The following is a 14,859-nucleotide window of genomic DNA, read 5'->3' on the forward strand; positions in this document are numbered from 1 at the left end:
GTTCTGGGCAAGTCACTAAAACTCCTGGTGCCTAAAAAAAAAAAAAAATGTGTCCCTGTGTGACGTTACTTGTGCTCATGTAAAGCGCTCCAATACCTTCGGGTCGAGTTTGCGCTATATAAATCTAAAAAAAAAACTGGTATTTAAAATTTCATACCGGTTCCTTTCTTGTACTTGGGGATGTCAAGGAGTGAAGTTATTTGTCCTCTCAAAATTCCGTTTCCTCCTGAGATGCCAGGTTTGTGTGCGAGGTTATTGTAGGGTGCCCATGTGCAAATAAATATGTAGTGCTTTAGTGTCTGATCCAGGTTTTCTAGGCGCCTTTAGGGTTAGACAGTTCAATGAGGTCATGGCCGGGTTGAATAGCCAATGTGCTGGGAAATAAGGGCCACAAACCCCCTACTTGGGCATTATAGTGGGCAGCAGATGTTAAGATCAGAGTGGCCGTAACATTCAAAGGCTGGCCCGGAGGAATCTTTCAGCAGCCAGAGTGCTTCGGCAATAACAATTATAGGGCGGCCACGTTCCTGCTCTCAGGATGCTGCGCTCATTGTGTGGGAAGAAAGGCGGCCTGGTGTGAACTCCATCCTGTGGGGGGGTTTACAGCGTGCAGTGCCGGCCGCACAATGGCCCCAAACATCCGAGGGCCCGGCGGGCCGCCAGCCCTCTTTTACTCGGCAAGGAGCTGGTAAAAATTAGCACCTGAAAGGTCGCCAGAAAGGGGGAAGATCTGAGGGTGTTTGACCTTTCAGTAACTCTGATAAACATGCAGCTACTAAAGGTAAGAGATATGCATCTCTATGCGTGCGTTTGGAAAACAATACACGGCAAACAAGGAAGGGGTCATGGCCCAACCGAAACGTGAACTCTGGTTGGCGGGAGGCGGGCCCTTTAAACTTGGAGACGACTCGGCCCTTGCCAGGAAGTAAACATTGCTTTTGTCTCAGGACTTGAAACGGATCTTTGAGCCCGACTGTGAGGGCCATGCCTCCTTGCGCGCCACGTGGGGCTCCGCCACCCCTCCCCCGCATTAAGGGAGTATCCATAACCAGTGTGTATTTGCTCACTAGTGCAGTATTTCACTAGGCGCACAGTGCACACTTAAAGATGCTCATATCGCTAGGATATCGGAGAACAGCTCTCTTTGCACATCCCTATTTGTATAAAACACATAGCGGTGTGTTGCACGGTCACCGTCTGGGTCTTGTGGGCGCTATTTTGAATACCGTCATCTTTTTGTCCATGAAGAACAATCGTGCTTGGATTTGTCTTGACTTTATACCAAACCACTGGTATTACCTGGCAATGATGGACCCAAACCGTGCAGCAGGATGACTAAATTATGTGGCATGAAAAAACAAATTATGCGACATAACGTGCCTCATATTGTGGCAGTATAATTTTGTTATTATGACACATTAATAATGTCTGGACAAACGTTTCACGTCATAAATACCAGTTATATGCGTGAATACAGCAACCAAGAACTGAGAAATGACCAGTTACCCTTTATAGGGGGGCCTTCAACTGAGGTGCTGTACGGAAAGTGCGTTGTTTTGTAAGTTTTGATCGTCTTGAGCTAGAAAGTTTTTTTTTACAAATCTTCAAATTTTGCTGAGAGTGGTGGATTATGTGGCCAGTGTGGTAAAGCCATGATTATGTTGAGGATGCCATGGCCACAGAAGCGCTTCATTCCAGTAGCCATGACATTACAACTTTATGGATTTACTTTCTTCTTAGGTGTGATCCAAGCCCCTAAGGTTGTTAGAACACATGAATCCCAGGGGATGCAGCATATGCTTAACCCCTTCATTGCGGGGGTAATTCCCCTACTGTGCTGGGGGGAGGGGGCGCGCACAGCGCCCCCATGCTCATGACGAGCTCAGCTCGTCATGAGCTACAGTGCTCCTGTGCTCATGGCAAGCTCAGCTTGTCACAGGTGCATTGGCTCCCGTGGAACGCTCAGCACAGCAGGGGAATCCTCCCCGCACCTGAGCGTTCCACAGCTCATGACGAGCTGAGCTCGTCATGAGCACCGGAGCACCGTGCCTCATGACGAGCTCAGCTCGTCATGAGCATGGAAAAGGTAAGTCAACTGGTTCATTATTGGCAAACGTTCAGATAGGTCAGGATATTGGTGGAGTACCGAAGATATGAGTGATAACCGGCCTTTCGTATCACCAGCACTGCAAGTCATTGGGCTTAACGCAGGCCTGGATCTGCAGCCCATGCCTTGACAATTTAGAAATTGATCATGAACTGGCAGAATCAGCAAAGCTCACTGATACAAATAAGCCGTGCACCCTAATTTTCACTTTCTATGGACTAGGGAGCTGTATGCCTATCTGTGCTTTATGCATGAGCTATGCAACTGAGGAATTGGGTTCAACTCAGGGCTTCCAGCTTAGACTGTCAAGGAGTGTTCTTCGGCAAGCAGGCTTCTCCATCAGAGATTTGAGGAGTCAATTACCACAATGCAGTGTGTGTTGGTATGACCCAATGAGTGTCAAACTACACAAAATAAGACTTCAAGTTCACCACATTCCTTAGGGATGACCTCTCTCATCTCCAATGCCTTCTAGTGAACTGGTGGACAGAGGTAAAGGCTGTGTGTTAAGAAGTGGTGGGTGGAACTAGTGTAGTTTCACTCTGTGGAATTCTGCACCGTTGCAGAAAAACTCAATGGGATTCCGCGGATTTCCACCATTGAGCAGAAACAGGCATTTTGCGCTGCTCGCGCTGAAATTTAACACCAGTAGCGTGTGCAGAATGAGAAAGCAGTGCGAACAGCACCATGCGGTGCGCAAGAGTGCGAGGCCATTCAAGTTGCTATTACTGCCATGCTAGTAGAACATCTACGCTAATGGCAGAAAATCTACCCATGAATCAGCCTTCTCACCGCGACCACCCACTTTAAAAAATGGCAATAGGGATGCCTGTGCTTGTATTTCTGGAGCCTCATGGGAAAAATTTTGCCGATTGGCGGAATATGAGTCGCCAAATTCCACCACTCCGATAGGTGGAATGAAATATTCTGCCCACAATTGTCATCCAGCCCACAAGGCCATTGAGGTAGCTGGCCCAAAGTACTATCTTCAAAGCGTGCCCAAACAGGACAAAGGCGATCTCAAAATCCCTAAAGATGAGTATCGTAGGATGCCAGCCGCGTAACATGTCCCCATTAATAACAATCTACAGCTCGCAATTATGCTGAAGCTATATCTGTTCAGTAAGGAAATCGTGCACCAGGTGACCCTGAACGTTCTCATTTCTCAGGACTAATAGCAATTTTCTTTAATTATCATCAATGCCTCTTCTAACTGCTATGACATCCAAAACAAAGCAAAAAAGTCTAAATCCTTCCATCTTCTATCCCTTCACTACCCTTTTCAATCCTAATAACAGACTAGCATGTCCAAGCCTCAAATTAATTTCACATTTCTCTATACTAATTCACCACTAATCTTTTATGGTTTTCGGAGTAGCGTGCTACTCACCAAAAAAGAGCTTCTACACCTCATTAGGGGTAGCAAGGGCTATATAAATGCAAAAAGTTTTTCCTCTTCTATCCCTCCACTATCCTTCTTAATCGAAATAACTAACTAACATATTCACCACTCAAATTACTTTCATATTTCACTATACTAATTCACCACTAATCCTTTATGGATCCTGGAGTAGCGTGCTACTCGCCGAGAAAAGCCCTTGAACACCCCATCAGGAGTAGCAAGCGTTATATAAAAGAAAAAGTTTTACCTTTTCTATCCCTCCACTATCCTTCTGAATCCAAATAACTAACTAACATATCCACCACTCAAATTACTTTCATATTTCACTATACTGATTCACCACTAATTTTTTATGGGTTCCAGAGTAGCGTGCTACTCGCCGAAAAAGTGCTTTGACGCCTCATCGGGGGGTTGTAAGCGCTATATAAATGCAATTAGAATACAATGACGTAACATAAAACGACTGAGAGCTGCCTACAGGTTTCCTCCACTGTGAAGTAACTAGGCAGCTGCCCGGACACAAAAGTCTCCTCACATGGCTAAGGGCAAGTTGTCCTAAAAAATGGACTCCTTATCCTCGCATAGAGGGCCTACAGGGATCCATTCTAGGCCTCTGCCAGACATCTGATTTCCATTTCACGAGCTGAAGCAGAGAGAAAGAGCTGTGAAGGCCTGGCTGTTCACCCACATCTAACCTGCTTAGAGACAGGTCAAGTATTGTTCGGAAGTGTGAATTATTTGCCTCACACCTTTCTACCTTGCTTTATGCCTTAACTCCTTCGGTGCTGATGACAGCTCCCGGTCGTCATCAGTTACGGTGGGCGTGTGCTGATGACGTCCGGGAGCCGTCATGACCATGCCAGCGATCGGAAATGTGCCGCACAGACGCAGAATTCCAGCCGCAGCGGAGGGGTTAATGCTGCTACCAGCCTACCCGGACATGATTGAAGCACCACTCCAAACCTCATGTACAAAACCGTATCCTTCCCACACGGGCCACGCAAAAACCCAGACCCTACCATCCATTCACAAATGGGGGTGCCACTTATCCAATCACAAAGGAAAGCGTTGTGGGGCCACAACCATGACAGGAAGCTTCATACAACAGAACTACTGTTACCTTTGCACAACGTGAAACCAAAGCAGCAATGTGTGCCTCCCCTCACAGGCAAAGCTGTTGTCAAAGGCTAAAAGCACTGAAAATAAAAATAAAATAGAGGACTAGACATAGTTAATTATCGCTTCAATCAATTAGAACTGGAAACCACGGCGTTGAGGTGTGAGGGAGATTTGTATGTAACTTGTGAAACCATTCCAAAGGCTGCACAATCATTACTTTTGTGATATGCAGCACGGTTTTCCCTGGTGGCGGAGCATGGCGCCATTGCTTGCGTTTCAGTACTCCACTGGCCCGCAGCCAGCCCACCACAGGGGGCCCGGCTGCATGATAACAGGACAGGAAGTTGTAACTGATGGGCGGGAGCTGTGGGTGCTGACAGAAGCTGACATGTAAATACACCAGATTGCCCTAACTTCCGGTTTCCACTGCACTATGCATTCCAATAGCAAGATTCATCTTTAGGACGACGACCAATTGCTTGAACTTTACAGAGGGCCGCGCATAGCAAGGCTGGCGGCGAGATGAAAGCCAGAGCTTACAACTGTAAGCATTCCAAAAACATGGCTGGATCCCTTTTTCCCTTTTCTCTAAGTGGAAATAGATGAAGTGATTGAGAAAGCGCCAGAAACAGCAGCTCACTTGGCCGATGTGCATTGGAAGCTCAGCTTCGCGTGTTCAAGTTTGGTTAATGTGTGGAACACATGCGACAGGTCTCAGGATAGACAGTTTATATCTGTCAGATCATGCAGTGCATGCAACGAAATTCGTTTTAATTATTTATATGTTTAGTTACCTGTAATCGGCTGTAATCCATTGTTTACTACCCCCCACCCTGCCCCTCCCCCTCCCCACGTCACAGCCCAGCAGCTACTCCTTCCACCGACCGCTACCGGTCAGATGGTCTTAGGCCCTCTAACCTCTAATCAGTACTCAATGACACAAAGATAGGCCTTCAATTAGTAACTTTGGATGTGTCCAGGTAGGTTCTCCACCCTCAAACTAGAGGATGACGCAGTATAACTCAAAATTATTGGGCTAATGTGGGTTGCACCTATTACAGGTATTGATACAAAAACAGTTATCTTGGAGCTAAACGTACATTTCTCAGTTTTTATATGAACAGAATTTTTCAAAGTTTTGAGTGTGACATATGTAAAATCACAGTAAATCGGATCAGGATGTCCATGTCACAACACGGAGTCCTTACACATCCTATCCATTCACACACAGGTTAAACCACCCATACGACAATGGTTGGAGGGCAACTGGACAGTTGACCCAGACCGGAAATCTGGGGTGACCGCACAACATAACAGGAATCTTGGACCAACACCCTCATCTCCTGGTGACATGTCTGGTCCCTAAGCCCTCCATGGGGACCACAGGCCAAAGCCACCTATCCTTCAGTGTAAGCTTTTTTTACCCCCTTCCCGTGGCAGAATCACCCACAGAATGAAAATGTGAAGGCACATCCTCTGTGTTATCAAGTAATGATCAGCAAAACCTTTTCTGCAATGACAGGTTATTGAATTTTTTTCACGCAAGGGCAACCAGGTCCTTCAACCTCCACTTTCATGAGAAGAGACAAAGCAAACACAGACAATGTACAAATAAAATGATCTGTACCTCACTCTGGTAGATGAACACCATCATGATGAACCATTTCTGCACCCCTCATCAGCTTATGCAGAATGTGCCGCAAGTTCCCAGCCCTTGCACAGAGCTTTGTCATTTCTCCATTGAGGGGCCTAACCCAAATGTCCTGGCTCTAGATCATATGCCTACTGCCCAATTTTTTTTGTGATCATTTAGCACTGCGTGATTACGGTTTTAGTCACTAGTTTTCCGATCCATGAAAATCCCTCCAGAATAAGTTCACAAAGTTCGTATAGGCCTAAAGCCCCTTAGCTATTACCACCCGAGGAGGATGAATCAATTCAGGGGCTGGAGCCCCCACGACTTCCTACTTTGACCATCGTCTCCGATGATGAAATAAACAAGAAAAACTAGCTACTAGGACAGTATACGTGTAGTACGTCTGCAAAGGGAAACCAATTGGTTTATTATGAAGGCCCTCACCCACCAACCTAGTTGGTGGCATTCTTCATCATCGGGCCCCGCCCGAGGTACTGAGTGTACCTCAAGTGAGCTACAATGCCTGGTTAGAGCGGAGTGGGTTTTGTTACGTGATTGTGGGTGCTGGTGTGTTGAGTGAGGTTTTAAAATTCTGTCCTAGAGATCCCGAACGGGTGCTTTATTGATGGGCCCCAGGCAGAGTTAAAAACAAAGGCTTATGGAGGTGTGGGGATGGACTTATGGTCTCCCACGTCCAGTGTGGTTTACTAGTTTCAGCCAGGCCTTTTTTCTAAACTGGCTTTCTTCAGGACCTTTTTATGTGTTGGGGTGGTATAGGGGGCTTATATGTTGTTAGCACCCTGTATGTATAGCACACGCTAAGGTGCTATAACTGTGAGAGGTCTTTCCTCTCTGTTTGGGCTCCTAATTACAAAGGACAAACTCCAAGGGTCTCTGCCGGGGGTCCCGAGACTCCTATGCACTTTGGCGTAGTCTTCGGTCCTGCTGGAAAACCCATGGTCCAGTCAGGAGCTCCGTTGGGAAGACACATACTACACGTATACTGTCCTAGTAGCTAGCTTTTCTTGTTTATTTCATAAATCCCTAGGGGAAACAAACTATATACTCTAGTTTCTCTCTCTCCTTTGATTACAAAACATTGTCTCTGATGCCCAACCACCTGAAGGTCACCCCAGATAGCACCTCTGGCTTTTACTTCTTACTTTGAAGCACTGCCCACACGCTTTTGCCCCACATCAAGCAGGGAAGAAAATATAAAAATAACACACTCAAGATTGATTAAAGGAATTCAAGGTGGACATATCTTTAGTAACTGTTCGAAGATCAACACCCCAGATCCTTCAATTGGCCCAGGCTAAAATCTGTGCATGCCAGAGTCAGCATGATTATCTGGACCAATGATTGCTATTGCAAACACTGGTAAAAATACCAGGGCCGGCTTCAGCACTGGTGGCGCCCAGTGCGACAATGTTTGTCGGTGCCCTCCAATGACCACCTCCGCCATGGGTTCCCTCACTACCACCTTGCAACAGTGCCCCTTAAGTCTCCATAACCAGTTGATCTAGATGTATTTAATTTGTTTCATAACACCGCCCCCACTCATAAAAGTGTAGGGTGTTAAAGCACTGCATAAGGCGGAGGACAACCAGGTGTAGGAGTCACATGTCATCCATACTGGTAGGCAGGATCGTATAAGAGTGCTTGGTCTGGAGAAGCAAAAACAAAGAATTTAAAATGTAACACCATTATTGGGGGTTCTCTTTAATAATCATAATTAATTTCTATCCAATGCAACCCTTTTTCCAACATTAGGAGAAGGAAAATCTGGGGAAAAAATCTTAATGCTCTTACCTATACCTTGCAGTTTGCATGCAGCTCTTTGATGACAGGTAATAGCTCACTGTTCTGTGTTGGGAATAACGTATAAACTGAAAGTAATTAAGGATCTCAGACAAAAGCAGTAACCCACTGACCTATTTACATTGTATGCACCTTGTGATGTGAATGGTACAAGTTATTTGCAGCAGGCATATTAACCCTCTGTATTACTTACCACGAGTCAAAACTTCCACTTGACAAACCTCTGATCCCTCTCTAGGAAGAACATTAATCATTGGAGTTATCCTGACATTTTTATTACGGCCTGAAAATTGCTAGAGGCCAGAAAAGACAACAGCAGGAGCTTTTAAAACCATAACATACTTCAAACATGACGCCCCAACCAGGAGTCAGCGCTCAGTGGTGTTGCATCTGCTGCATCGCCCTAGAGTCGGCCCAGGCAAATACTCCTGAAAACTGATTAGGGGATAACATGGCCCCATCCAGACGTAACTGTAGAACAGTAGATGGATCTGGTGGATGTACATCTAAATATAGTGTTAGGCATACCACCAGGCAGTCCATTAGACCAGGATGGGGACCTGAAGGAGGGGGATGACTGCTGCATCACCCACCCAGTCCATTTTGGAATAAGCTTGTTGAGAAACTGTGAGCAGGTACAGGGCCGGACTGGGAACACAAAGCAGCCATGGCAATGTTCTCAGACCAGCCCCTGGAGAAGCACTGCCTGGCCCCGGGAGGCTGGAAATGTTTGCTTGCTGCTTTTGTGACTGGGGCTCATACTGCAGCACTGCTGCAAAACTGGAACCAGTGAGAAGGGTTTTAGTATAAAGGGAACAGTTGCGCTCTGCAGGATAAGCATGGTCAAGTGGACATAGGACAAGGTAATATGGTGCTAACAGGAAATGGGTGACCCTACTAACCCCTCACTAGTGTTTGGAACTCCAAACCCATTTCTTGAAAACAAAAGACCTGTGCACACATAAATCAATAACACTGTCTGTTCATATCATATACACATAGAAAAAAGAGAGTTCGCCACAAGGTATTCTTGTTTCATTTAATGCAAGGTTTGCATAACGACTAGCCAGCCGACACGTGTTTCGTCAAAGCACATTCCACTTTGACTCTTCAGGGCTCGTCGTGATAGACGGATTCAGTATTCCCCTTACCGGTGATAATTCCAACCCGGTTAGGGTCCGAGAAAGCAGGACACGGACCATATTTATGGAATCAGGAAAATACACTGCAATGCGTGTGAAAATAAGTTGTATCCAAGTAACACAACGCCTCATGGATGAGTATATCCAGACAGACAATTCAATGTGCAGAAAAATAACTTGATAAAAATTGTGTACGTGTAGATGGAGCTGATATGGGGTCAAGGAGGACGAGTGAGTCCTTCGAGGAGATGGTCGTATTGAAAAGCAATAGTCATATGACCTCCAGTGTAACGGAATGCGGTCAGAACACGATAGGAGAAAGAGACCCCATGTCTCGGCTACATGTGCAGAGTTTCCCCGGCGGCTGAAGTAATGGACTCTGCTGCAAAACTGGCCCCCCAGTTACAAAACTGCCCCCACCTTTGCAAAACTGTCCCCCGCCCTTCCAGCCTCCTGGGGAAAATGCCTGATGCTCGGTACGGCCAGTCCAGCCCTGAGCAGGTATGTATACATGACACATCTAGAGACCACTCATTTGATCAGTTGCAGCCCACCCAAACTCTTTGCCCAAACGAAAGGCCCATAGTAGGGAAGAAGTAGTAGGAGGATTACCCAGTAGGATAGATTTATGGGCATGAACAAACTGAGCAAGGCTCGTGAACAAGGCCAGACAGGGAACTAAAAACAGCCCTAGCAAAAATGTTCAAACCAGCACTGCTCCCATTCTCGTCCCTCATTTCCTGCTCTCCTTTTCACTTTCCTCTCTCGCCAAGCAAAGAGGATTGCTGACTCAGAGGTAAGATTATTTTTGTAAATTATGCTCAGTTAAGCGCACTCCAGACCGTTGTGTGTTTTGTTTCTAAGTAATTATTTATACTAGTGCCCCGAGAGCTCTGTAAGGCCTGCTGGTCTCCGTGTGAACTTGAAGCACTAAGTGTGCACCCTCCCCACCCCCGATCCCCAAGACAGAAACATGTCTAGTGGTGCACAGAAGCTATCCCAGGGAGAGAGGACATGTTGAAAATGGTACCTTTGTGATAAAGATCATCCCATTTCTCAGTATGCAATTTCTTTAACAGAGCAATCACCTTGATTTCACTTGTCGGTTGCAGAGCTGGGTGGCCAGCGAGAGGCATAGAGGGCAAATAAACGAGCACTAGTTTAAACCTATCCTTTCATTGGTTCCACCCCAGGGTCGTGCTTTTTGTTGTGCGCTCTTCGCGTTGTCGTTGGACACCAGATGGGCCAATGCCTCACCATTTTCTAGAGTCACCAGCCGCCACTGCTCTTTTCACTCTTTCTCGTCTAAAGTACCCATTGTGCCTGTTGTAATTACCAGGGGTAGCTGGAGAAAGTGGCAGAGGTGCCAGCCACTGGGAAAATGCCCAGTGGAATAAACCTGCTTTCCGGGCCTGCTTCTTCTGGCATTCTAGGTGGGCCTTTAGCTTGGCTTTGAAGACACTTTCTCATAAATACCTGCTCGCACAGATACGCCCATTCACACAGTCAGACAACAATACACACACCTGTTCGCCCTGGCACACCTCCGCCCACCCTTACAAACACATCTGTGAAGTGTGACCTCGACAGAAAAGGTGCCTTCCTGTTTTTTCATTTGCTAATTGAAGGTTTTCCCCACATGCAGGAGACAGGCAGAACACGTTTTCGGACGACTTAAACCACACCAGACATTTACAAAAGAGCACATGGGCGGGGGCGGAAGGCTCTGCTGCTAGGGGGGTCCCACTGGATCCTATCACATAAATACACCAAATTATGGCCTGTGAGGGATAAACAAAACTGCATAGGTCTCTTTTTTAGCCTTGTTTCCGGAGAAGACTTTTGTAATATATTTACAAGTTTTTTGGGTTTATGTATTCGCTGGATTGTTTCGTCACATGCTGATTGGGTTATGCTTTATGTCATGTTTTGTTTTGGTACTATGCTGTTACACGATGTCTAGATTTTCTGCATTTTGTCACATTATGCTATGTTTTTCTTTGTGATTTGTTTACTGTGTTATCATTGTTATGTCATGTTACTTTGTCTTTTGCTATTTGATGCTCTGTAGTGCTAAGTCACATTCTGTTGTACAATGTTAAGTCGCCTAATGTTGTTACGGTAACTAACTTTATGTTGTCTTATGTTGTTATGCTTTGCCATGGATGTTATGCAATGTTTTAAAAAGGTATGTCACATAATGCCTTTATGTTACGTAATATATTATGTTTTATGTTGCCTTTGATATTCATGTCACCGTGCTACAAAATGTGTTATCTTGTGTTATGTTATTTTATGCACAGACGTTTATAGCACAAAGCACAACTGAATCGTTTTTTTTTTTTTAAGAATGGTGAAGATGAAAAGCATAACGTTTTTTTTTTATTATTTTAATTTTGCATAAGCACATACTTCGGCCTTCACAAGCAGTGTTACTGTCAAGCGTCTTGTGGTGGCGAAACTCCCTTCTTCTCTGTTCCCTGAGGCGGAGGTGTCTGCGAACTACTTCTTTGAAATCTCGGCTCCTCCTTTCACACAGCAGCTCCCTTGGGCAACGCAATAAAATTATAAAACCGGTAAAAATGCATTGTGCATGGCCAGCTGCAACTTCCTCAACTCCTGTAAAAAGGGCAGCCAAGTTTAATATGAACAAAAGAGGGAGGAACACATGTTTTTACCCGAAGACCGGAGGGGAAGGGCGTGCAGTCTGCCTCACCTGCATAGCACAAACGCCCCGGCTCACGTCTCTTTATTTAGGACGTGAGCTCGTTTCCTGCTGCTCTGGTCTGTTATACGCGGTAAGCACTGGACTGCGACAGTTTTAGGCGTCATAGTCTAGGTTACGTTGTTTGATTTTACTATAGCGCCAATCTGCCATTTGTGTGACCTCGCAGTGCTATAATCTGCCCGCAAAGAGCCTTGACACGTGCTCACCGGAGTATAGAAGTGGAAAATGTGTCCTTGGCTGAGCAACCGGCATTATGCAATTCAACGGTATCTCAGTTTTCCACATAATTATGCATTTACTACATTTTCCTGATAATTCACCATCTTCTGAATAATGTGTGTTACAATGCTAAAATGGGGATTTCATACTGCCACGGAATGTGCCTGTCTATGCTGCTAAATTTGCTTTTCCTGAATGGATCATTTAATCGACTCTTGTCACATAATTTGCCACATAACTCCCGTGTCACTGTCACAGCTCTTGGGTGATGTCTTGTCCATGTAGTCTTGACTCTAAACATAGTCTGCCATGTGTGGCCTCTGGAGATGTTGATAGTTATGTGACTGTGCGTTCTGGGCTTGCCTGGTGAGTTCCGAGTATGCTTATGTTAGTAGTTTAACTGTTGTTAAAGTTTTCTTACTGTCTCCCTAGGACTAGAGTGATCCTGGGTGACTCGCCCCCCAGTATGCGAGACTTTGGAGATCTTAGAAGCAGGCTAATCGAATTGCCCATTTAAAGAACTATACAAAACGGGACAGTTCTAAAAAAAAAATATTCTACATCTGCTTGACTTACAACTATTGATAATGCATTGCGAAGTCCAGCTGAAACTTAAAATGTTTTGTTTGGGTGTATATTGTGCCTGGAGCACCCATAGAGTTGAGTGAGGTGCCGTGTTTTGTGCACGCGCTCCATCACACCGACAGCTTATTCTTCTAAATTCAGCATTTGACAAATAAAAATGTCCTAATGTGAAAGAAACATAAAACAATGGATTTGAACAGGACAAGGGAAATAGAAAAGGAGACAATCTTTCCAATAGGATTTCCTAGTGGCTGAAAAGAACTGGTTCAACTATCACTTCCTTCATCTGAGCTTCCAGGCAGAGGCGTCCTGGCCTATGTACATATCAGGAGAGTCCGTGTATGCCAGGCTGCGTCTGGCATGGAGTCGCCTGATGCCAGGCTGCGCCTGACATGGAGCGAAATGTGCCTACAGGGAGAGTCGACTGATGCTAGGCTGTACTTGAATTGTACTGTAACTCCATTGATGCATGGCTATGCCCGACGTGGAACTCTATGCTTACTGGGAGAGTCGACTGATGCCAGGATGAGTCTAGCAGGGAGTCGACTGATGCCAGGCTTTGGCTGACATGGAGCTATATATTCATACAGGGAGAGTTGACTGATGCCTGGCTGTGCCTGTCATGGAGCTATATGTGCATACTGAGAGAGTCAACTGATGCTGGAGTGTGTCTGGCATGGACTCCACTGATGCCTGGCTATTTCCGACGCAGAACCATGTCCTTACTGGGAGAGTCGACCGATGCCAGGCTGTTCCTGACATGGAGCTATATGTGCTTACAGGGAGAGTCGACTGATGCTAGGCTATACTTGGATTGGACTGTAACTCCATTGATGCATGGCTATGCCCGAAGTGGAACTTGGTGCTTACTTGGAGAGTCGACTGATGCCAGGATGTGTCTAGCACGGAGTTGACTGATGCCAGGTTGTGCCTGACATTGAGTTGACGGATGCCTGGCTATGCCTGACATGGAACTACATGTGCTTATTGGGAAAGTCGACTGATGTCAGGCTTTACCTGACATGGGAGAGTTGATTGATGCTAGGCGATGCCTGACATGGAATTCTATGTGCATATTGGAAAAGTTGACTGATGCCAAACTGTGCCTGGAATGGAACTCACGCCACCGTAGACCATTCAGCCTTTGAGTGTATGCAACCTGTTAGGAAACCCACTAGATCTGTTGTTGGCCAATCCTCACCTGATACCAGAATCGTCCAAAGAGTCTGACCTAGTGACAAGATCATGTCAGTGGGCCCTTCCTTGTACTGAGACTTCCTAGATTCAGTTCAGATCTGTGTGTGGACATTTAGAGCAATAAAGTAATTTGCCAAGAATCCCACAATTTGCTTAAATTTGTGAGCCAGCCTCAGAAGCCAGGTTTCTGCTACTAAAACCAACAACATTTCAACGCGATCTCCTTCAGGTAGAAAATCTTGTGCACCCTATATATTGTAGGGCGGCATTTTAGCCGGGTCTGGTGGCTTAGTGGACTAGTGTGTCCACTATAGGGGCCTGTGTTCGGCCTCATGGTCATAGCTTCAAATCCTGGCTGGCCCACTCAGCCATCATCCTTGTGAGGTTAATAAAATGAGTACCATTGAGTTAGGTAACAATAAACATCAGTTATTCAGCGCCAAGATTCCCTTGGGTGAACGTGTGCTTTACAATGCACATGCGGGCGCATTTTCCTTCACTGTGCTGGGTGCTCCTTTTAAAGGTGTGCCCAGCACAATGGAGGAAAATGCGTTGTATTATGATGAATGTGCTTCCCTCAGGGCAGCTGTGAACTTGCCCAGCTCTGGGGGCAGCGCATTCGTGTGAAAAAGGGTGCGGCTGCATTGAAGCCGCTCCGTCTGCACTTTAAAGGGGGATTGGAGATCCCCTTGCACCCGCCTGCAAGAGGATGTCTGAGGGGTCAATAGGACCCCCTTTTCCCCCTCCAGAGTGCCTCAGGAGACATGACAGTACGGTCAGTGCGCCTGCGCCGCCTGAGAGCTTCTTTGCCTCTACGCCCGCCTCTATAATACGGCACAGACACAGAGGCAAAGGGATTCCCTCCTTTGCATATGGCATACCCCCTTGCAAATGACGGAACAC

General features: G+C 46.1%; 1 protein-coding gene across 3 annotated transcripts in view; it reads left to right on the forward strand.

Moving 5' to 3' along the window:
• Positions 1–14,859, forward strand: part of KIF26A (kinesin family member 26A) — a 245,750-nt gene that overhangs the window by 70,646 nt on the left and 160,245 nt on the right. The gene's annotated exons all lie outside the window — the stretch shown is intronic.

This window comes from Lissotriton vulgaris, chromosome 9 (assembly GCF_964263255.1).
Source record: "Lissotriton vulgaris chromosome 9, aLisVul1.2, whole genome shotgun sequence".
NCBI classification, from domain to species: Eukaryota; Metazoa; Chordata; class Amphibia; order Caudata; family Salamandridae; genus Lissotriton; species Lissotriton vulgaris.